Here is a 22,493-nt window from a genome sequence, read left to right on the forward strand (position 1 = left end):
TGTATTGTGACAGCTGTCATATTAGTGTGCATTAAAAAAACCCTTATCAGCCCTGGCTGGTGTAGCTCAGTGGATTGAGTGCCGGCCTGAAAACCAAAGGGTGGCAGGTTTGATTCCCAGTCAGGGCACATGCCTGGGTTGTGGGCCAGGTCCCCAGTTGGGGGCACAGGAGAGGCAACCATATTGATGTTTCTTTCCCTCTCTTTAAAAAAATAAATACATAAAATCTTTAAAAAAAAAGAAAAACTTATCAAGATTAGTGAATTTTTGTGCAGCCATTTTAATATTAAAGATGAAATATGTGACATTTTTGACATATTAGGCTTTACTATTTCAAGCAAGGTAAAAAACACAACTGAAACATTAAAAAAAATTGTGCCATGTATGGAGAAGGTGCTGTGACTGATTGAACATGTCAGAACTGGTTTGTGAAGTTTCTTGGTACTATTGACATTTTGGCCAAGTAATTCCTTGCGGTGGGGCTGTCTTAGGCATTGAAAGATGGTTAGCAGCACCCCTGGCCTCTCCCGACTAGAAGCTAATAGCAGGAGATAGCCAACATATTCAAAATATCCAAATCAATCAAGGTATTGGTGAAAAATGAAAAATGTGTTGGTTATTTTATGGGAAAAATGTAACAGACTTCTTGGCCAACCCAATGCTTGGTGCCCTCTCTCCTCTGAGTCCCTAAGCTGCCCTGGAATGTCCTGTGTGGGACGTCCTCCACTCTCAGTCTGTTTTATATGCTGATTTTTCAGAATCAGCAGTATTCAGATGCTCATCTAGTCTGAAATGATCACTGCCTTACTGGCTTTTCCAGACATTTTAATACTACATACTTGACCTTCAAGGGCTGAAAAAAGAAAAAGCAATCCCGAGCAAGCCTGCATCTTCAGCAGGATCATCATTACCCCCATTGTCTAATGTCATTGTTCCTTACCTAAGAATCCATGGGATACATACTCCATTGAATTTAGTGCCAAGAAATAAAAATTCTCCTGAAAACCTGTTTTCTTTCATTAGCCAATGAATTATAAGTAACCTGTCCTGTAACCCCTTTATTTTGGCTGCTGGCACCTCAGAGCTAAAACGTAGTGCTCCTGCCTCTGTAACAATCCTATCCGTGGTTTGCAGCCGATTCACCCCTCCCCCCCGTTTACTTCTCTCTACAGTTTCTTATCTTCATTGTGTTTCATTTTCACTGCCCTGTGTGAAAAGTGCTTCTATTTAAGCTGCCTCAAACCTTTGGGAAATAGATGATGTGTAAATCATTAATCACAAGTGCTTTGTAGACAATCGCAAGTAACTTCCTCATTGCAAAAGCCAGCGTCTCATTTTAGTCTTACTATTTACCCCCTCTGCCCCATGGCAAAGCTTAGGTGCTCTTCTGTCTTAAACCTTCCCCAATATTTTCTGGAAAATTAATAGATTATACATATGAATAAAGTTGGTTAAAAACAACACCTCCTTGGTTCCATGGCATACTACAGTATCTTCATTCTCTTGTTAACACTTTTTTTTTTTCCATTCTGGCCGTGTCAAGTATGAGTGTATATATGTGTCTATTGCATATTGTAGTTTCCACCTTTTCCTACATGCCCAGGCTTATTTTCTAGGTGCCCAGTGCTATACACTTTTTCCTTTAGCAACCACCCTCTACTGTCACCCCCCAGGAAAAGACTTTTACATTGTATTTCTAGCCCTAGCCTCTCTCTTGTGTTTGCATTGCAAATTCCCCAGAAGCAATTTGAAGCTTGGAGTTAGAAAGAGGCCTTGAAGCTCTTTCTTTACCCTCCCAATCCCTACATCTCTATGATGTCTCTGCCCAGCGTTTGTCCACCAAGCATTTGACAACCACCTCCCTGCCTTTCAGGGCAGCCCATGTAGCTAGCCAGCACTGCATATTAAATCGTTATTTCCAACAGAATGGCAAAATCTATTTCCATGACGTGTGCCCACTGATTTTAATGCTAGTCTTAAGAGAAATGATAAGAGCTGAGACACACTAAATGCCAAATGTGTCCCGGGGGCATTGCTCATATTATCTTCTTACAAGTCTGCCATGTGCTTTTATTATTCCCATTATACCACTGGGGCAACTTAAAATTAGTCCAATCATTTCACACTGCCCTTCTCCAAATGGGGGAGCCCTCACATTCTCTAGGGGAACCACTCTATACCAGGTTAAGAAAGTAGAAATTCCTCAAATCACTCCTCCTATAAATTACTGGGTTTTGGTAAGTTTCCCATCTTTATTGAACAGCTCTAACCACAGTGGCCAGAAGGAAAGAAGTTCAAGTTGACATTCCAGTTGTGGCTTGCATATGCAGCATAGGACAGAACTGTGATCAACTTCATCCTAGATACTGCGTGCCTCTATTGACACAGCCTGAGGTCACACCTGTCGCTTCCTACTGAGTCAACAGCCTGCTGAACATCTGCTAGAACTCTGATGGACGGGTCAAACTATTTTCCAACCTGAACTAACTCAGCTTATTCCCCCCTACCCTCTTCATCACGTTGATTACTCCAGATCTTAACAGCATCAGTCTTACCCAGACACACAGGCTCAAACCCTCATTGTGAACTTTAAGCATCCTTTTACATCTTCCAAATCTCATTGGTGACCAAATCCTGGAGACTGAGCAAAAGGATATCTTCCCATTGCCTTCGGTTGAGGCCTTTTGCCTGTTCCCAGTTCAGGCCCCAACAGCTGAAATCCTGTTCCTTCCTCCCCTTCCCACCCCGCAGCTGCCCACCCCCGCAACCTGCTGCACAGAATGGAGGGAGCACTGGTCTCACCTGTAATCCCTACATGCACAGCACCCATGGCATTCGATGCCTATCAAGGGCGATTCTCACTCTTCACCTGTCTCCTTTGTGCCCTTCACACCCTGTGACCTCCTGTATGTGTTATGTGCTTCTGGAAAACTATTCTACAGTTTTTTTTTTTTTAATTTTCCTAGTTCTGTGCCTTTCTTTATGTATATTGTCTTTGAGCCTGGAACACTTTTATTTATTTATTTATTTAGCCTGTCAAATTTCTTTCTTTCAATAATTTGAGAAAAAGTCACAAGCTCTACGAAAGTTTTGCCAGACCTGGCCATCTAAAATTTATTTGAAGTCCCTGAGTGCTCACGGCATTTTATTACTCTCCCAGAATATAATAGTAACAGCAATTTACATACATAATTTCTTTCTTCAGTTAGTCTTTAGGCTCCCTAAGCCTTGGCTATGCCTAATTTAGTTTTACTATTCCCAGTTATAGAGTAAGACTCCAATTAGTTGCATTAATTATGAATAAGAAGGTGAGAAAGAAAGAGGTGAAGTTGATAACTAGCCAAACCCAAAGGAAACTTGGAAACACTTGGAAAATCAGACCAACAGGCCATATTTACAGAAGCACCAAAAGACCACCCTCTCCTTCCATTACTTCTGCCTACTCCTAACTTAATTTTTTGGATTGTAGCCTCTGAGCTCTGCTCTCAAGCACAGGACCTGCTTTTCCCCTGAGTTCTAACCAGACCAGAACTCTCCCGGGACAGGACGACGGTGTGAGAGGCCAGCACAGTAAGTGCCAGCGTTGATTTTGGGTGGAATCAGCAGCTTCACAAAGTAACTATTTTCAGTGATCCTACTAAGCAATAAATCTGCATTCCCTTAAAAATCAGCTCAGTGACAATGAGCAGACAAGCTTCTCCAAGCGTACATGTCACTCCCCAAAGTCTTAATAAATAGTTTAGACATTTAGTCATGGAACTGCCCCACTGCTCAAGAGAAGAAAGCTTAGCACGTGCATTTATTCTGTTGGGGTTTCAGAGCCATCTGCAGAGATCTCTTTACATCACAAAAATAAAATAGATTTTATATAAGATAAAGTTTGGAGTCATTGCACTTTAAAAATATTTGGAACAGATTTTTTTATTTTTAAGTCGATGTGACTAAATTTTGTTAGGGCCTGCAAGAATTTCTAATTCTTCACCATACTGTGTCAGGTCAAGGAAAGGGCTTCAGATTTTTTTCCTTCCTGGAGTTAATATTTATTTAACGAAACTCTATTTCACAAAACACCACTTGCATTACTCAGATGTTCAGTCAATGAAATTACTGAATTAATGGGAAAAAATTACCTCCTTAAGATTCGGTCACATGAATTCATAAAACTGGAAGTGGTTACATAATACAGCAGAGTTACATAATAATGTATTGAATGATGTTACACTGTAAGATATGAGTTTTAAGCTAATGGTCTTGTGTTCTGAGCCTAGGCTTCCTGCGTTTTGCTTGGCTTCTTTCTTATCTCGTCGGAACCTCCCCTCATATTCTACAGTGTGTACCTTTTCCTTCTAAATGCTTGCCTATGATCACACAGGCCTCAGGTCAGTTGTTTCCTTGCTATCAACCCACAAACAAAAAGGGAATGCACACATACACTCAGATACCATCACACAAAATCATCTTTTCAAAATAATAAACTTTGGAGACAATTCCAGTGTACAGGGATTTTTTTATCGCTTTGTTTTCAGCATTAAAATGATATGCAAATATATCCTTCAACTAAACCCAGCATTTATTTAAATACAGGTGGGTCATTAGACATTGAATTTCCCAAAGGCAAGTTAGACTAAAACATTTCTCCAGCAAAAATTCAGATTACTGGATGTGAGCAGATAAAGAAAACATGGGCCCCAATAGCTTGAATCAAAATTACCAACATTATTTACTCATAATTCAGCAGAACTATGACAATCAGGCCAGTTTGTTTCTGACTATCAGAAGAGAATAAAACAGTAGGTTTTATTTTTCCAACAGATTTAACATTTGAACTCATGATATGTCTTAAATTTTAGGTAAAAATTATTAACCGTCCAACAATTATTTTCAAAAATGACACAAATACCTATTTTAAGTCTTAGATGTACAAAAAGAATTGATACTCTTTCCTTATCTATTTAGAAATAATAAATATATTAATAATGATACCAATAATAAAAAGAGAGAAAGGGAAAAATCAAACGTCAAGTTTCACTTACCCAACAGGTAGGAAAAAAATAAGACTCCAGGTCACACTAGAGTATTTAATACTCCAATTCAAAATACAGCATTCAGTCAGCCATAACAGTCTGCACATTTTATAGGTCATTATTTTGCTTTATAGCATGTCTATGCTTTAGTGCCCTCACAAAAAAATGTTCGTTTTTCCTGTGCTTTTTTCTAGTGATTCTTGATCATATTAAGTTCACAGGTAAAACGCTATATGAATAGTGCTGAGTAGAAATAAACTGAAGAAGAAATGGGTCTAAATTTCAAATTAGCAAGTACGGTTACTTCTTAATGGGCCAGCTAAAGGTTTAATGACAAGCAAGTCAGATTATCTAGGCTTACCTTCAAGTTAATTTATTATTGTATACAGCCACATTAACTGTACATTCACAACAGTTTGCTAGGAGAGACTGAAGTATTTACCATGACTTTATGAATGATATCTAATCTTCCTTTGTCATGATAAACCTAGTAGATGCTAGACTGAGAGCTCACCCTAGTGATGACAAGTAGGTGTTAAATTTTGTTTTTTTCTCTACAAAAAAAATGTCTGAAGAGAGCATTCTGGATTTCTGGGCAATTTACTATATTACAAAAAAATCATTATCAAAGAAGCAACTGCAGCAGTATTGGGAAAAAACTTTATGATATTTTTATTGCATGGGAAATGTGGATCCTAAGGCAGGGTGGGAGTATTGCTCGTCTCCCTCGGCTCAGCCCTGCCCCATTTTAATATACTTATGTTATGTTGATCACCCAGGGTAGCCTCTCAGTGACTGGACGGGGAAGGCACAATGCACAGGTAGGTATATGTTTCCTTAGGGTAATGAGGGAGAATTGGGAGTTGGGGCGGGCCCACAAAGAAGGCTAAGCCTCCTGTGTTCTGTTGTTTGCGTGTGGTGGTGATTGTCAGACCATCCACCAGCAGAGCCACTTCCTGCTTTCCCTTCCCCTTATCTGAGTCACTGCTGAGCAGCTTTTGTGAGGGGTAAAGGCCTCCACATTTTGAGATCAATTATCCTGAGAATGCTGGACCCTAAGAAGATCCTTGCATATTACTGCCAAGGTGTATTTAGCTGTGACTTGTAAACTTAGAATGACCAGTGTTCACTAGATAAAAGCAAAATAATACTAAGTTGAAGAAGCTGATACGTGAGCTCATTAGGAAAAAGGACATATTTAATCAGTTTTTGCATCCAAAAGTCATATCACGGAGCCTGGTACACAGTAGGTGCTCAAGAATGTTTATGAATGAATCATGTAACTGGTTGGTTAAACAAGCTGATCAGAAAAGGGTAACACAGCAAATCCACAGACAGCAACTTCACAACACTAATAAGGACCATTAGTTAAGGCAAATACTGGCAAGAAATTAAAATCCCTTTAAGGACTTAACACCTACACAGTGTTTCTTGGGTTTAATTATTTAATTGCAGTACAGTATCTAACAATCTCAGAGGGATTACGTATATATGAAGTTTTTTTATAGACAAAATTTCATTGGATCCTTCAACATTGCTGAAGTACGGACATTCTTCAATTTTACAGATAATGATGCCAGGGCTCACAAGGTTAAGGCTAAATGCTGGTTATTTGAATACAAAATCTGAGCTCTTCCTACCAAGATACAGTTTCTGCTTTCAAAGTCCCTTTCTTTTCAGGGCAATCTTCCATATGCTTTTTTACATTCTCTAAATTAAATTATATAGATGGCTACTTTTCATACAGAAGACTTTCAAATAGTTGTTGATTTTGATTAATTGAAGCCTGGGAAAGGAGCAGAGTTGAGGGAAACAGGGTGCGGACCTGGGTTAGTCTTCCCAGAGCCCAAACTGGCTCACAAAATCTCTAGATTAGATAACTTTCCGTAGTATGCCAAAACCAGCTCCCACCTTTCACTGCATCCAGAAATAAATACGGACAGTGTCGTCTACTTTCACAAAAGAGTTTTCACTGGATTTAAGCCACTATGCCATTAAGAAGACCTGAGATAATTTAGGAAATGAAATAAACATTTACCTGCTCATTTCATTTATGTCATCATTTCCTTGGAGTTGTGTGTTTTATTGTAATGCCGTGACTCTTGAATTATAACCTTTGTATTTCAACAGCCAATCAGCACTACTGTGCAAAGCCTGTGACCTAATACCAAAAAGTAAATATTTGCTTTGTGAAACACATTCATTATCTATAATAAAATTATATTATTGACAAAGAGATTTTTTTTTAAATCTCAAACACAAAGTTTAAGAAATTTAGAGGAAGCTGACAGCTGGGTAGGGGTGGGGGTAGAGGGATCCAGAAAAAAAGAAAAAAAGAGAGAAATAACTCATGGACACCCAGACAACAGCATGGTGATTGTAGGGGGTGGGAAGAAAGGTGGGTGGGTGGAGGTGGAAGAAGGTATGGGGGGCATAAATGGTAATGGAAAAAGTACACTAAAATAGATACTTGAAGACTCAAAAAATAGAAATAAAAACTAAATAGAAAGAAATTTAGAGATATTTTAGATATTTACTACTTATGCTAGAATTTATTTTTTTATTTCATTTTAAAGTATGTTTTATAGATTATGCTATTACAGTTGTCCCATTTTCTTTTCTCCTCTTCATTCCCCTCTGCCCTGCACCCCACCCTGCCACCCATATTCCCCCACCTTAGTTCATGTCTGTGGATCATACATATAAGGTCTTTGGCTTCTCCATTTCCTATACTGTTCTTAACCTCCCCCTGTCTATTTTGCACCTACCATTTATGCTTCTTATTCCCTGTACCTTTTCCCCCATTCTCCCTCTCCCCACTGATAACTCTCTCTGTGATCTCATTTCTGTGATTCTGTTCCTGTTCTAGTTGTTTGCTTAGTTTTTTTTGTTTTGTTTTTAGGTTCAGTTGTGGAGAGTTGTGAGTATATTGTCATTTTACTCTTCATAGTTCTTCTGATCTTCTTTTTCTTAAGATAAGTCCCTTTAACATTTCATATAATAAGGGATTGGTGATGATGAACTCCTTTAACTTGACCTTATCTGGGAAGCACTTTATCTGCCCTTCCATTCTAAATGATAGCTTTGCTGGACAGAGTAATCTTGGATGTAGGTACTTGCCTTTCATGACTTTGAATACTTCTTTCCAGCCCCTTCTTGCCTGTGAGGTTTGTTTTGAGAAATCAGCTGATAGTCTTCTGGGAACTCCTTTGTAGGTAACTGTCTCCTTTTCTCTTGCTGCTTTTAAGATTCTCTTCTTATCTTTAATCTTGGGTAATGTAATTATAGGAACCAACAGTGAAGGGGAAGAAACCCTGACTCGAATCAACAATTTGGAGCAGAAGGAAGAAATAAACATTCAACCAGAGCAGAATGAACAAAAAGAATTCAAAAAAATGAGGAGAGGCTTAGGAACCTCTGGGACAACTTTAAATATTCCAACATCTGAATCATAGAGGTGCCAGAAGGAGAAGAGGAAGAGCAAGAAATCGAAACCTTATTTGAAAAAAATAATGAAGGAGAACTTCTCTAATCTGGCAAAGGAAATAGACTTCCAGGAAGTCCAGGAAGCTCAGAGAGTCCCAAAGAAGTTGGACCCAAGGAAGCACACATCATGCTAGAATTTCAAGTATGAAACATTTATATAATTTAATAAAAAAGCCTGCATATCTAGTGAATAGTAGAGCAAGAATTCAAATCCAGTTCTATTTGAAAGAAGATTTTGTGGTGCAGCACAACTCACTGCTTCCCCTCCTGGGGCCTCCCATTCATTATAAATTCCAGGTTCGTTGATTCTGAATTACCGAGGGTTTTACTATATTGGATAAACTGGAACTAGCAGTAATTATGAAATTTTACATGTTCTAGTTAGTTTAATATCTAAATGACTTCCATAGAGTTTTCAAGCTAAATATTTAAGCTTTTGAAACCCAATTTGTCAAAAGTCATGGAATTAAGTGTCGAAACCAGGAGCAGCTTCCGAGAGGCCTGAATCATGTGAAGTACTACGCATATGGACCTCATTAAGAGACTAGATTTGATTCCTACCTTTTAAGTATTTAAATTTCACCTACAGCTTAAAATTTGCAATACGAGTCTAATCTGACATGGTTTTGTAATTAGACGTAATTGATTTCATTCTGATGAGAAAGTTCACTTAATGCTCTGTAGGACCTCCATCTACTCTCATGTTTCCTTTCAATTTCATTTATTTCAAAAAACTCAAATTGTCTGTCATTTGACGACTGGCAGAAACAATCCGTGAAAATTTGGGAGCTCCTCATGTACAAACTTTCACAGTAAGGTGTGACTGCGTGTGCATGTGCCCAAGGAGAAAAATGACAGACCCCAACCATTAAGCGATTGTGAAAGGAACTGTACACTTTGGAAAGGCCAGGCATGCTGGCAGGTGGCAGCATGTGATGGACACCACAGCAGCCCAATCCCACGGCCGAGCCACCTGCAGCCTCTGATGATGCTTGCTCTACTCCATCTGAGCAAGAGTCTGCTTCAGCCCCAACGAGCTCTGTAGTCTTTGCCATATGTCTTCTTTGTCACTACGCATTTTCCAATGCTTGCTTTTGCCTTTTAAAAAAAAGTTAACATTAGCCCTCAAATAAATAAGAAAGGGGTACCAGAATACCAATGGGAAAATGGGCAAAAGACTTGAACAAGCCAGCCTTAAAGAGAAAATTTTTTGTTCTTACAACCAAATCAAAAATTTAATTAGCATTTTTAATAACCAAAGAAATAAAAGTTTAGAAAACATACTTTTTACCCATCAAGTTAGCAAAGATATTTCAAAAGATGGTACCGTGTCGGCAAGTGTTAGATGTTCTAACCATCGAGCCTAACAGGAAAGAAAATGCCACACAGACAGACAGCCAAAACCTGTACATATGGATGCATATAGGTTAAAACTGTAAAATACTGGACATAAAATAAAAATTCAAAAACAAAAGAATGGCTAGATAAAGGAAGACATCCATAGATGAATTATTTTGCAGTCACTAAATTGTATTAAAAATACCAATTTCACTTTCTTGGGTAACACCAGCAAAGTACTGCTAATTTTTTAAAAAGCAAGTATGAAGTTCTACAATATGATTCTAACTCTTAAAAAAAGTCCATTCCGCATAGGAAATGAACTGGTGGTAAACTGCCCAGGATTTTCAACAGCAGTTCTTAAGGCATTAGAGTAATTATAAGTACTCAGACCAGGCCACAGACACAGTAGGAGGCCGGTCTTTACTTCTATTGTGTATCTGAGGAAACTGAGGCTCATCTGATCTTGGTGGCAAAGCTATTAAAGGGAGGAGCCAGGACACAAGCCAAGGTCAGCTTGACCCAAAGTTCGTGTTCATCACATCCATGCCTCCCCACAGGGCATTTAAACTTTGTGTTTTATACACTATTTAACCTGTTCTAGGGGATCTAATATGAGCATATATTGCTTTTGTAATTTGGAAACAAATCAATAATATAAATGTTATACTAAAAACATGCATACTGACCAGGTGACAATTCTAAAAACTACTTCCTCAAAAGATGCAGGGTTATGGGCATGATCTTTAAGATTTCAAATTAGTGTATTTCATATAATAAGGGTTAAAGGCACTTATCTAAGAAAAAGAAGATAAAAAATATGAACAGTGAAATGACAACAAACTCACAGCTATTAACAACTACACCTAAAACAAAAACAAAAACAAACTAAGCAAACAACTAGAATAGGAACAGAATCACAGAAATGGAGATCACATGGAGGGGTATAATAGGGAAGTGGGAGGAGGACGGGAGGGGGGAAAGGTACAGAGAATAAGTAGCATAAGTGGTAGGTAGAAAATAAACAGGGGGAAGTTAAGAATAGTATAGGAAACGTAGAAGCCAAAGAACTTCTATGCACGACCCATGGACATGAACTAAAGGAGGGGAATAGTGTGGGAGGGGTGTGCAGACCACAGGGGAATAAAGGGGGGCTAATGGGACAACTATAATAGCATAATCAATAAAATATATTTTAAAAAATCAAACTAGTGTATTTCATAATAAGCATGAATATTCTTTTAAAAAATGTAATCCCACATCCTAGATGACTTTTGTGAACCATGTCAATTGTGCACAGTTTATCCATTTAAGAAATACTTATCTAACACCTGCCTTTTGCTAAATATTGTGCTAGGTGCTGGCACAATGGCAGGAACACCAGCCTAAAAGACTTCCTTTGGCTACTAGGAGTCTTGGAGGGATAAGTGGAGATGGAAAGAGATAGGGAAAATGAGAGTATCCTCAATCTAGCCCTAAAAATTCTGGCTACCTATGTGAAAGGATTGTTTTATTTTTGTAAGCTTTCCATAAGAACTTATTATATATATATATATATATTTATATTTATATTTATATTTTAAAGGCAGAGCAGGGCTGGGAATCCAGGTTTGCCTGACTCCAGAATTTGAACTTTTTTTTTTAAGAATATTTATTTATTTATTTATTTATTTATTTTTAGACAGAGGGGAAGGGAGAGAGAGGGAGAGAAACATCAATGTGTGGTTGCCTCTCACATGCTCCCCACTGGGGACCTGGCCAGCAACCCAGGCATGTGCCCTGACTGGGAAGTGAACCGGTGACCCTTTGGTTCACAGGCCAGCACTCAATCCACTGAGCCACACCTGCTAGAGCTGAAACTTGTAATATTTCTGAGGATCCCAGACATCCCTCTGGAAATGGCTTACGGTTTTAAGCCTGTAAATGCACTCACACTTAAACTCTAACTGTAGTAATCAGATTAAATAAATGCCTTGTAACGTCACATAGTGTTCACTCATCCACTGGGTACACAGTGGCCTGTGCATCTGCACTTCTGGGTGGTGCAGTGTCTTCACTGTTAAGTAAGCAGGGCTGGACTATCAGAAAAAGGATTCTCAGCAGAATGGCAGTTGGAAGCATTCCCATCCCTCTGGGCTCCATACTTCTTTGTCCATGACCACCTTTTACATTTCTAGAAAGTCCATATATTTCAGCAAATTAGTTTCTAATACGAAGACCATTACAAGTGTAGACTACCAGGTAAATGCTTTCTTACCTTTTAGTCTGAGTCAACTAGAATTTTTATAGATTCGGATTTAGAACTGGCCAGTACAGTAAGGTCAAATGAACTTGCCTTGTTAATTCCATTCCATGGGGACTAAATACCAAGGAATAGCTGAGGAACTGGCGCAAAAAGGGTAGAAATTGGCACAACATCTTATGCGACTTGTCCTGTGAATCAAGTGGTTTTCGTAATGTTTCAGATTACAAATTCGGGATGATGGGCGAATGCCCAGGGTTCTGAGATCTGGTGTCACTGCCGTGGGAGTGGAGCTTATTTCACAAATGATACCACCCAATACTTTGTAATAACAAACACTTGTTTTTGTTTTCTCATCCTCAACAATTGCAAATAAACTACCCTCCCAGAGTTTCTCTCAAAATAGCTTTTAAGATTACAAAAATAGTGAACAAATCTACTCTCCCGTGAGTGTGCTAATTACTGTTTTAGTTTATTGCTAACAGAGGAAATAGGTTAATAATAGTAACTCAACTGGAGATCAAACCGTTCATTCCTTTGAATTAATGAGTACAAATCAGCTTTTCATTAGATTTTAGTGCCATAATGTATATGTTTCATGGATACCTGCTACTATTTCTACAAAGAACTTTTGAAACAAATAGAATTTAAAGTGTTTCAGTTTTCAAAATCAATACACACACTGCCTAGCAGCTATGAAACCAGGAGCAAAACATTATTTTCTATTACTAGCGTAAAAATTGTTTTTCATTTCTCCAATTAAATGATTTTTTGAAGGAAAACCAGTGTGTATGAACGCCGGAAATGCAGATGACATCCTGGCTCAGAAATGCTTCTTCTAGACGGGAACCTAACTATAAGATTCCTCTTTATTATTTGCGATAGCCATCCCACGATAGAAATAATCTCGCTGTAAAACAATTTTTAAAAAATGAAACAGCTATGGGAAGCTTGCAAAGTTCCCTAGACAAACCTTCCAGCGACTCTTAAAGAAGGAAGCATTTATCAAAGGGTCAGGGAGGTTAGGAAACTATGCCAGGAGCCAGCGGCAGCCTTGCCAGAGCTGCGCGGATTGCCCAGGTGAGCGAGCGTCCGGGGTCCGGATGGAAGCTCGGGGCGCAGGGCGGGTCCCCGCGCGGCGGGCTTTTTTTTTTTTGATCAGGCGACCCCCATTCTGTCTCCAGGAGCCCTGGGACTCCCGAGGATGGCGCGGGCTGCCCGGGACACCCTGCCAGCAACCTTCCGCTAGCGAGGAGCATCTCAGCAACGGCGGCTCCGAGGCCAGCTCCGTCCCCCTGCCATCCTCAAGTCCTCCGACATTTTTCACCGAGACTGGGAGGTAGCAAGAAGGGAGGAAACCGCGGAGTGTCCGCGCCCAGCCTCTGCCGCAGCACATGAAGAGGAGAGGAAGAGGGTGGCTGGCGGTGAGGCAGCGATACACTGTGATCCATCGATAATAAAAAGAATCATCATCACCCACAGCCAGGGAGTCTCGAGTCCACCCACCCGGGCAGCGGCTAGGGGTTGGGTGGGCGTTCCTCCTCCTCGTCCCCGTCCCCTCCGCGGCTGCGAATCTACCCCAAGCCGAGCACACAGGAGCTGCTTTTCCTTCGACTAAGAGGAGGGGAAGGAACAAAAGAGACCCCCACCCCCTACCCACACGGACACCTCAGAAGCTAAAGGTATGCGTTTTTGCGATACTGGTTTTACACCTTCCCCACCTGAAATAATGCATTTACCAAAGGTAAAGAAAAAAAGATTACCGCCCGAGGTGATCGGTGGATTGGACACTGTTAATTTCACGTTCGGCTTTCCAACAACCAACCAGAAAAATCCCGCAGGACCTTGCGCCCCCGCGGGGTCTCCGCCGCCCCCAGCGCAGCCCTCTCTGCTCGTCCCTCGAAGGCGCCCAGCTCCCCTCTAGGGACCCGATCAAGGGTTCCCCGAGCGGGCAGGACACTCTCCCAGTCGCCCCGCAAACCCCGGGGCGGGCGAGCGGATCGAGCCGAGGCAGCAACGCGGGATTCAACTTCCCAAACCTGCGGCGCGGCCCCCGCTTCCTGCCCAGGCGCCGAGACCCCCGCACGGCAGCCTCCCCCACCTGGGCATTGGCAGTTGCACTCTCCGCCCCCTCCTGCCTTCTTCTCCCTCCTCCACCACCTTTACAAAATTCATCCATTGGTGCAAAGCAGACATTTTGCTGTCATTTACTTAGCACCGCTCGGTTTCAGAAGCAACCTCTTACCCAGGAGCCTGGAGGTGCGGGCAGCGCACGGACAGGTCCGGGGGCGCTAGGCTGGGCTGCTCGGTCCTCTAGCGGAGCCTGTTAGCGGCCATCCGTCCAACTTCAGCACCCAGCGGGCGAGGAGAGAGGGAGAGAGGCGAGGATGCAAGGGAGGCGGGGGGGAAGCAGGGAGCGGTGGCCGGGGAGGGAGCCGAGCCGCTCGGCTGCGCGCATGCGCCTCCTAGGCGGGCTCAGCCCCTCGCTGGGCTCGGTCTTCGGTGCCGCTTCTCCCCGCGGCGCTGGGCCGCTGGAGTCACAGCCCCGCCCCTCTCCCCGTGGCCCGGCCCCCGCGTGCGCCTGTGTCCCGTGCCCACGGTGCGGGGAGTCTCTGCTGGGGCTTCGGGCTCTGGAGACTCGGGTCTGGAGCTTCGCAGGAGCCTTGGAAACCGGGGAGTCTTTCTTGATTAGAGGCTCTGGCCCCAGGCGCCTTCCTCCAACTTCAAGTTCACCCGCAGCCCGAGTTACTTTATCCAGCCCCTTAGGAGAATTCCTGAAACCAGAGGACGTCTTTAAGGGACAAAACAGCTCTGCTGCAGCGGGGTCCAGAGGGTGGGGGTTGGGTTCAAGAATGTGTGAAGTTAAACAAGTCTTGCATACCAAAGGCTCGACTTTATGAAGAGTTCCGTACTTTGTTGACGTCCTGACCAAGAAATCTGCCCTCTGGTCTGGGGCATGTGTTCGGTTTCAGGCGTCTGGACCACTGGAGACAGTGTTGAGTGAGAGAGCCGCGATAAGGCAAGTCTTGAATTATGGCAGAGGTGTTGATGCTTAGGAGCATCCTTTAGGGACAGGGACAGCTCAGTAGCTATCATATCTGATCATTGTATTCACAAGCGGAGCCTAGCTTGGTCCTGAAGGCGCTTTGGATACTTAATGCATCCTGAGCGCTAGATTGCATCTTCCATGATTAGATTGAAGTGTTTGTGAGGGCGAATTACGGAAGCGGGTGTGTTTCTTCAGATGTGTCATCTGTGGGAAGAGGAGCGAGTTCCTGGTAGGAATGATGAGGCTTTTTTCTTATACCTATTTGAAACGGATCACTCGTAAATACATATGATTATCTCTTGCCTGTGAGCTCATCCATTCAGTGTCGGGATTGCTTCAGACTCCTTTAGTGAACAGCCTTCTGCACCCCCCACCCTTGAGTTAAATGTGTCCCAGGGTTGGCTCCAGGGCCTCCTTTCTCTAGTTCCATTATGAGTGCTAGTGCTCTTCAAAGTGTATTTCCTGGACTGGTTTTGGTCTGCAAATTGTTTCTTATTGCTCTGTATGAGATAAGAGATAAGTACAGAAATTGAGAGTAAGATGTAGAAACTTGTATAGCGATTTGTTATTGCCTTGGCCACAAAGCACATCAGTCAACTATACTTTGTATGCTTTATTTTGTTTGTAAAATAATTCATTTTTGTTGTGTTTTACCAAAGTAGTGGTTCATGATGTATTAAAAATAAAAGTCATTCACCAAAAATGGCTGGAGCAGCACCGAATCTACGTAACTCCCAGATTTGTATCTTCTGTCCTGATCTCCCACAGAATCTTTTATGTCCTTAATATCTTTGCAACTCCACTTGAAGGGTGATCATAATAGTTAATTATTAGTGAACAAGAACTGTGTGCTAGGTATTGATCTGTTTGCATATGTTTCTTATTTCTTCTACAAGGTAGATACTATTAGTATGTTTAACAGACATCTTAGAAATAGAACTCCAGATATCCACCCCCATTTGAACCTGTTCCTCTTCAAATTGTTCCACCTGGCTCCTCAAGTCAAAATTTAGAAGTCATCCTTGTTTTGTCTCTCTTTTTTAAAAAAAGAATTACTTTATTTCCCAATGACAATTGACAGAGTATTATATTAATTTCAGGTGTACAACATAGGAATTCTTAATTTTGTCTCTTTATTTTACCCCCACATCCACTTATCTAGCAAGTCATGTTGTCTCCTCTTCCAAAATATACCCTCAGTTCATCTACTTCTCTCCCTCTCCACGGCTGTAACCATGATCCAAGAACTTCTATCCTGTCTCACCTGAAATACTACAAAAGCTTTCAGCTGGTTTCTCCTCCACAGCCCCAAAACAACACATTCTTTAACAACAGTTGACCAGCCCAGTTAAACACACAACCAGCCCTGGCTGGCGTGGCTCAGTGGATGGAGCACCAGCCTGCACACCAAAGGGTCCCTGGTTTGAATCCTAGTCAGGGCACATGCTTGGGTTGCAGGACAGGTCCCCAGTAGGGGGCATACAAGAGACAACCACACATTAATATCTCTCCCTGTCCTTCTCTCTCCCTCCCCCCTCTCTAAAAATAAATAAATAAAGTCTTTATGAAAAACATAACCAGATCATGTCATGCTTCTGTTTAAAACTCTCCAGTGTGTTTTTATTTTAAAGATTGTATTTATTTTTAGAGAAAGGGGAAGGGAGGGAGAAAGAGAGGGAGAGAAACATCCATGGAAGAGAGAAACGTTATGTGAACTGGGAGACCTTTTGCTTCTCAGGTCTTCACTGCACTTTCAATACAACTGTTAATCCTATCCACAGCCTAGAAGGTTCTATACAATCTTCTTCTAGCCTTGTCCATGCTCCCATAGACCATAGCTATGTGTGCTGTAGCCACGTCGGCCTATTTTTTTTTTTACTTTCTTGATAAGTCTAGCTTATACTTGCTGTGTTTTCTGTTTGGAATCCTCTGCGCCTCGATCTCTCCATTGCAGCCTATAGGTCTCTGCTCAGATATCACCCACTCAGGTTTTATGTAGCCGCCCATTCTACTCTGCCCTGGAGTTTTCTTCTGTTGATCCCCTTGCTTCATTTTCTTCAAAATACTTCTCACTATCTGAATCAGCTTATGTCTTTTTATTATTTCCTCGCCCCCCCTCTCGAACTAAGTGTCTCAAGAGCTTTCCGTGCACTTTTCACTTTGATTTCTAGTGCCTAGGACAAGATTTGGCATCAGAACATAGTGCATACCCAGTAAGCATTTAGTTAATGAATGAATGAATGAAAACATTTTGGGAAATTGTTTATTATTTCTCCTGATGCTTCTTCACCTTGGAGCCCTATTGCTGCCTGTCGGAACCTGTTGTTTCTCAGAAGCACACAGAGGGACCACACTGTTTCCTCTGCCCACTCTGTCAGAGACAGCTCCATACAATGACACACAATTCAGCCACATGCCAGACTAGTGTTCCTAGAACCAACTTTAAAACAAGCATACCTGGTAAAAGGCACACTTCCATGAACTTCCCCAGATTGCCATAAAGCTGTTTGGGTAAATTTTTGCACCTATGACAACTTGGCTACTCTGCCAATAATTTACTTGTTGAAGTCAAAGGTAACCTTGTGGTGACTTTCTTCAGGTTATAGTTTGTTGTGTAATCCTTTATGTGTTAGCCAGAATCTTCAACAACAGTGTCCTAGGAACTGAATGCGTGACCTGTGACCTCAGCGATGAACAGATAGGTGGAACCAACCACAGCCTGAGCGACTTCCACCTCGTAGAGTCTGATCACTTATAGTCCCTGTACATACCTGGATCTCACAGCATATTTGCAACACGGATGGCATCCAACAATGACTGTGTCAATAGTTGAAGTCAATAAGCTTCATTAATGTCTCCTATATGCCTAGTATTAGGTCTTCAAGCTTTTGGTAAAAAAATATACATGTTACATAAAATTATTACGTGTGACTCAGAAGTAGGTTTTCATTCATTTTAGCTATGGCCAGCCTTCTCAGAGCAGGATTTCAGAGCTCAGTGGGGTTCTCATCCACAAACAGCTGGTTGGGAACCGTGAAGAGCAGCGTTTGGTCATGACCATTTCCACGCCATTATGAACATGTTTTTGAAGTAAAGGGAATCTGGGTACAGCAGCAGATTTCGGTATAATGACTCCAGAGGAAGGCACTCAGGAGATCTGCAGGCGAGATATTTGCAGACAGAAGATATTAGAAAAGGACAGAGCATCAAAATATTTACAGTACATTTATTCATAATTCAGGATATTTGTCATCATCGGGAGACCTAGAATCTACCTCAGTGACTTTGGTAACCTTGAACGTTGTTTCAGGAAGAAATTATATAGTCTTTTCACATTTCATTTTTTTCTTTCCTCACATATTCTTTTTTTTAAACCAACCTTTGAAAAGCAAAGGGATAAGGAAGAAATTTGCTTGAATCTAGGAACTGACTGCTTCATCCAAACAGATTTCCCCAAAGTGAAGCGTGGAGGGAGAAATAGTATATGAATGCTTAATCACACTTTTTTTTTACTTTTAGGAAACAGGGCTCATCATGTTTCTTCAACTGGTTTGAATATAACCTTAGAGACCGGCTTTTCTCGGGGAACTTACTTAGATGGAAAACACTTGTGTTTCTTCATTGATATTGGAGGAAGAAAATAGAAAGGGGAGACAGAAAATGTAACCTATCTCCCAAAGATATAAAATAAGATACAGAATTTCATATTTTTATATGTGCTTTATTGTAAATAAATCATTCATTATTAATGTTATCTTAATTGTTTAACATACCAGCATTGAACTTAAAAAGCTCAATATTATTCATATCTCAACATAATTGGATGAGTCGATGGGAGTTGATGTAAACAACTTTATGTGATTTTTATTGGTTATGTCCAATTTTGTACACGAGTATCATACATTCCCCCAATGACTTGACAATATAGACATGGTTTTGTGTCAGCCTAATACTTTATAAAAATGATTATTACATGGATCCTGCATATTCCGTTCTGGTTTTGTTTTTTTTTAACAGATCTATCACATAATTTGGGGCAATAACCCTCTGCTCCTCCTTGGAAAACATCATAATGTTTATTTTACCTGGAGAACACAATGTTCCATTATTACAGCCAGTCTTTGTGGATAAAGAACATTTCAGAATTTAAGGGTCCATGTTGTATTACCTTGAGATTGTTGAAGGTTTCTGGATGGTAGCAGCTGGGTTGGAAAATAGGCTTCTGCTTTGTCAGACCTACATCCAGGGTGACGTGAAAGTTAGATCCATATTCACATTGAAAAAGTTGTGTTAAAGGTTGTTTGGTTTCTTTTTTTGTCTGTTAGCTTGTTTGTTTGTATTTTTATTTACATTTTATGTCTTTGTACAACTTATTAGGGGTCAGCCATGTTTAATGACCTCGGGATAACCAGCTCAGCCTTTGGAGTGTTCTGGGTTCTGCTTCTGACTTTGCTTGTGGTATGACCACGTTCATTATTATCTCAAAGGAGAAAAACAACCTTGTAAAAAAAAAAAAAAACACCACCAAAAGACAATCTTATTCCAAGCATTCCCATAACATTTTTTGTGTATGTACTTAGCTGTACTATAAATAGTTTGTTTGCATGAGATGGTTAAAAGGCCAAACATAAAAGATTTCTTTTCTTCCCTGTTTTTTTTTTTGCCTATGGAGTGCTGTTTATTTTAGCGGGGGGCGGGCAGGTGTTGCTGTTTGATGCAGGGAGCTCCTTGATTGTGTTTCTACTCTTAGGTTCTATGAGTTTTTCTTGGATCATTTTCATTATTTGCTTTTTTTTTTCCCCTTAAGAACAACTCAGCAAAATAAAATTCCAGCTTATTGTTGGACAATATTGGTTCTTTGGTTTCTTGATTTTCCGTGAACCAGTTTCACATTGTGAATATGCTAGAGTAGTCTATTAAAGTCTATTATAGGCTTATATTGAATGTTAGTCTTCACATTCAAATTTTAGTAGAATTTACCTAATACTGTGTGAGAGTCTATTTAAATTTCATCCATTCAGTCATTCACCCATTCATGTAAAAGGCTCTTAGAAAGTGTCTGTTCTGGCAATGTGGGGAATAAAAATACAGTGGAAAATATTGTTTCTATCTTTAAGAATTTATAATCCAAGTGAGATAGTTTTTGCATACATGAAGTAACCGGAAGAAATCAATGAGGACACTTGAGATAATGTAGTGTTATCTTTTTTTGTTTCCAGGAGGTAGGGCAAAGAATGATAAAAAAATAACATGGTTTATTGTAGAATCAAAACTCTAAACGGAATGCCATAAAAATTAAAAATGATTGAAGTGGCCCATTGAAATACACAATGAGAACTTCCTTGTATTACATGGAACTAGTTTGAATGGCTTTGCAGATTTATAATAAGGATTCAAGGAAGGAGAGATTTAGAATGTAACATTCAAATAAGGAAGCCATTGTTATACTTTTAGTTGACAGCTACTTAGAAAATATTAAGCACCTTCAATGTGCAAAGTATGTGCAAGGCGCTGTGAAGGTTGTATAGATGAATGAGAATATAAGGAATAAAGTGATGAGTGGCATTGATTCTAGAGAGATCAGGCTCAACCCTGTGGTTATAGATGACTGTAGCCCTTTGAGTGATCAGCAAAGAGTCTGCACCATTTGTATACGCAGAGATGTTTGGGGTGGAAATGACACTGTAGTATCATGATTCTGGGTCAGTTCAGTGAGAATTACAGTATATGTATAGAAAAGCTTGATTTGTGTGGCTTAGTTACATAAAGTTATTAAGTTTTAAATGTAGGCCGAGGCTACATTGTATTTAGGGGGTGGAGTTAGAGCAAGGAAGATAACAAACTAAAATCCAATCATATGGTGTCGATGGAAAGAGACAAACATCAGTAGGTTAAATATATAGCACGTTAGATAATTATAAGTGATAAGGAGGAAAAATAAATATGAAACGGGATAGTATGCATGCATGTGAGTTGGAAGGGCTTCCGAAATTATACACAGAGTAACACAGAAGGCCTCACTGAGGTCTTCAAGGTGATATTTGAATCAACATGTGAAGAAAGCAAGAGACTGAGTGAGTAGCTATCTGGAGAAAGAGCATTCCAGCAGAACAGTCAGTGCAAGGGCCCTGAGGTGAGAGCATGTCAGTCATAGTAATGGAACAACACTGAACAAATGGGGAAGTTGTAAGATGAGGTTAGAGAGAGAGAGAGAGAGAGAGGAAATAATCGTGTACTTTCTTATCGCTCAGGGTGTTGGCTTATTCTCTGGGTGAGTGGGAGAGCCGTTGGAGGGTTTTGAATACAGTGCCCTGAACAACAAGCCATAGCCTTCGAGATTACTTGCAGTGCGTATGTAACACAACTCTATAAGAACCGTGAAATATCAGCAACAAAAAGACTACACCCATATAGAGGATGGAGCAAAATGAGAATAGGACCGCTCTGTGTACTGTGCTAAAGATGGACAGACTGAGGCAGGGGTGGAGGGGTGTGGGGTGGATGGGGGAAAAGCAGAAGCCAGGGGTGTGGCTGGAAGCTACCGCCATTAAGTTGGTGAGGGACGATGGTGGCATGACCCAGAGTCATAGCAGTGGAATTATTAAGTAGTCAGAGTTTACAGGATTTGCGGACTGTTTGGATATGTGGCATAAAAGAATTTGAGGAATCCAGGATGACTCCACAGGTTTTGGCCTGATCACAGAAACTTTCCTTTAATAGTGATGTGCTTGACTTCCTGCTTCCAGATCCCACCTATCCCCACAGCTGAGACCAATATGACTATAAACAGGTTTCTTGATCCAAAGAGCAAGAGGGATTCTAGAAAGAGGCTGTACAGAGAGACCTGTGTGCATAGCCTGCTGGTTCTGCATCTATCAGCTTCTCATGATGGTGCATCTTTGACCATGAATCCAGGCTTCAGATCTTGTCCTTTTGTTTGTTTCCTTTGCCTATGAATGCCTATTTTCGTTGTCTGGGATAGGAGTGCCACTCTGTGACTCCAGTTCTTAAATGGGATGAGTTTCTGTTTCTGCGCCACACTACCTGCTACCTGCTTGCAAAATCCTTGGTGCCAACCACCTGCCTGCCTGGTTGTCCATCTATTTCCTCCTGCCAAATCCATTGACACAGACCTGCCAGGCTTCCAGGACATCTGCCCATGGCCTACGGTTGAAGCTCTTGGATGCTGACAACTTGCCATCCTGGCCTGGACCTTTGCCCATTACCTGCTGACACCATCCTCTAAAGCGCTGTGTCTTTCCCCATGTGTTCAGTTCCTTCCCGTTCTGAAGATAATTCATTCATTTAAGGATTCATTCATTCATATTTCCATTAATGCATTTGAGTTCACATT

The 22,493-nt window shown here is 41.0% G+C and overlaps 1 protein-coding gene across 1 annotated transcript in view; it reads right to left on the minus strand.

The window, feature by feature from the left end:
• Positions 1-14,622, minus strand: part of RGS17 (regulator of G protein signaling 17) — an 87,851-nt gene extending 73,229 nt beyond the window's left edge. The window contains exon 1 of the mRNA XM_053914336.2: positions 14,336-14,622. The gene's annotated coding sequence lies outside the window, so the exon portion shown is untranslated. The remainder of the gene's footprint in view (positions 1-14,335) is intronic.
• Positions 14,623-22,493: the final 7,871 nt, after the last annotated feature.

This window comes from Desmodus rotundus, chromosome 11 (genome assembly GCF_022682495.2).
Source record: "Desmodus rotundus isolate HL8 chromosome 11, HLdesRot8A.1, whole genome shotgun sequence".
Taxonomy (NCBI): Eukaryota; Metazoa; Chordata; class Mammalia; order Chiroptera; family Phyllostomidae; genus Desmodus; species Desmodus rotundus.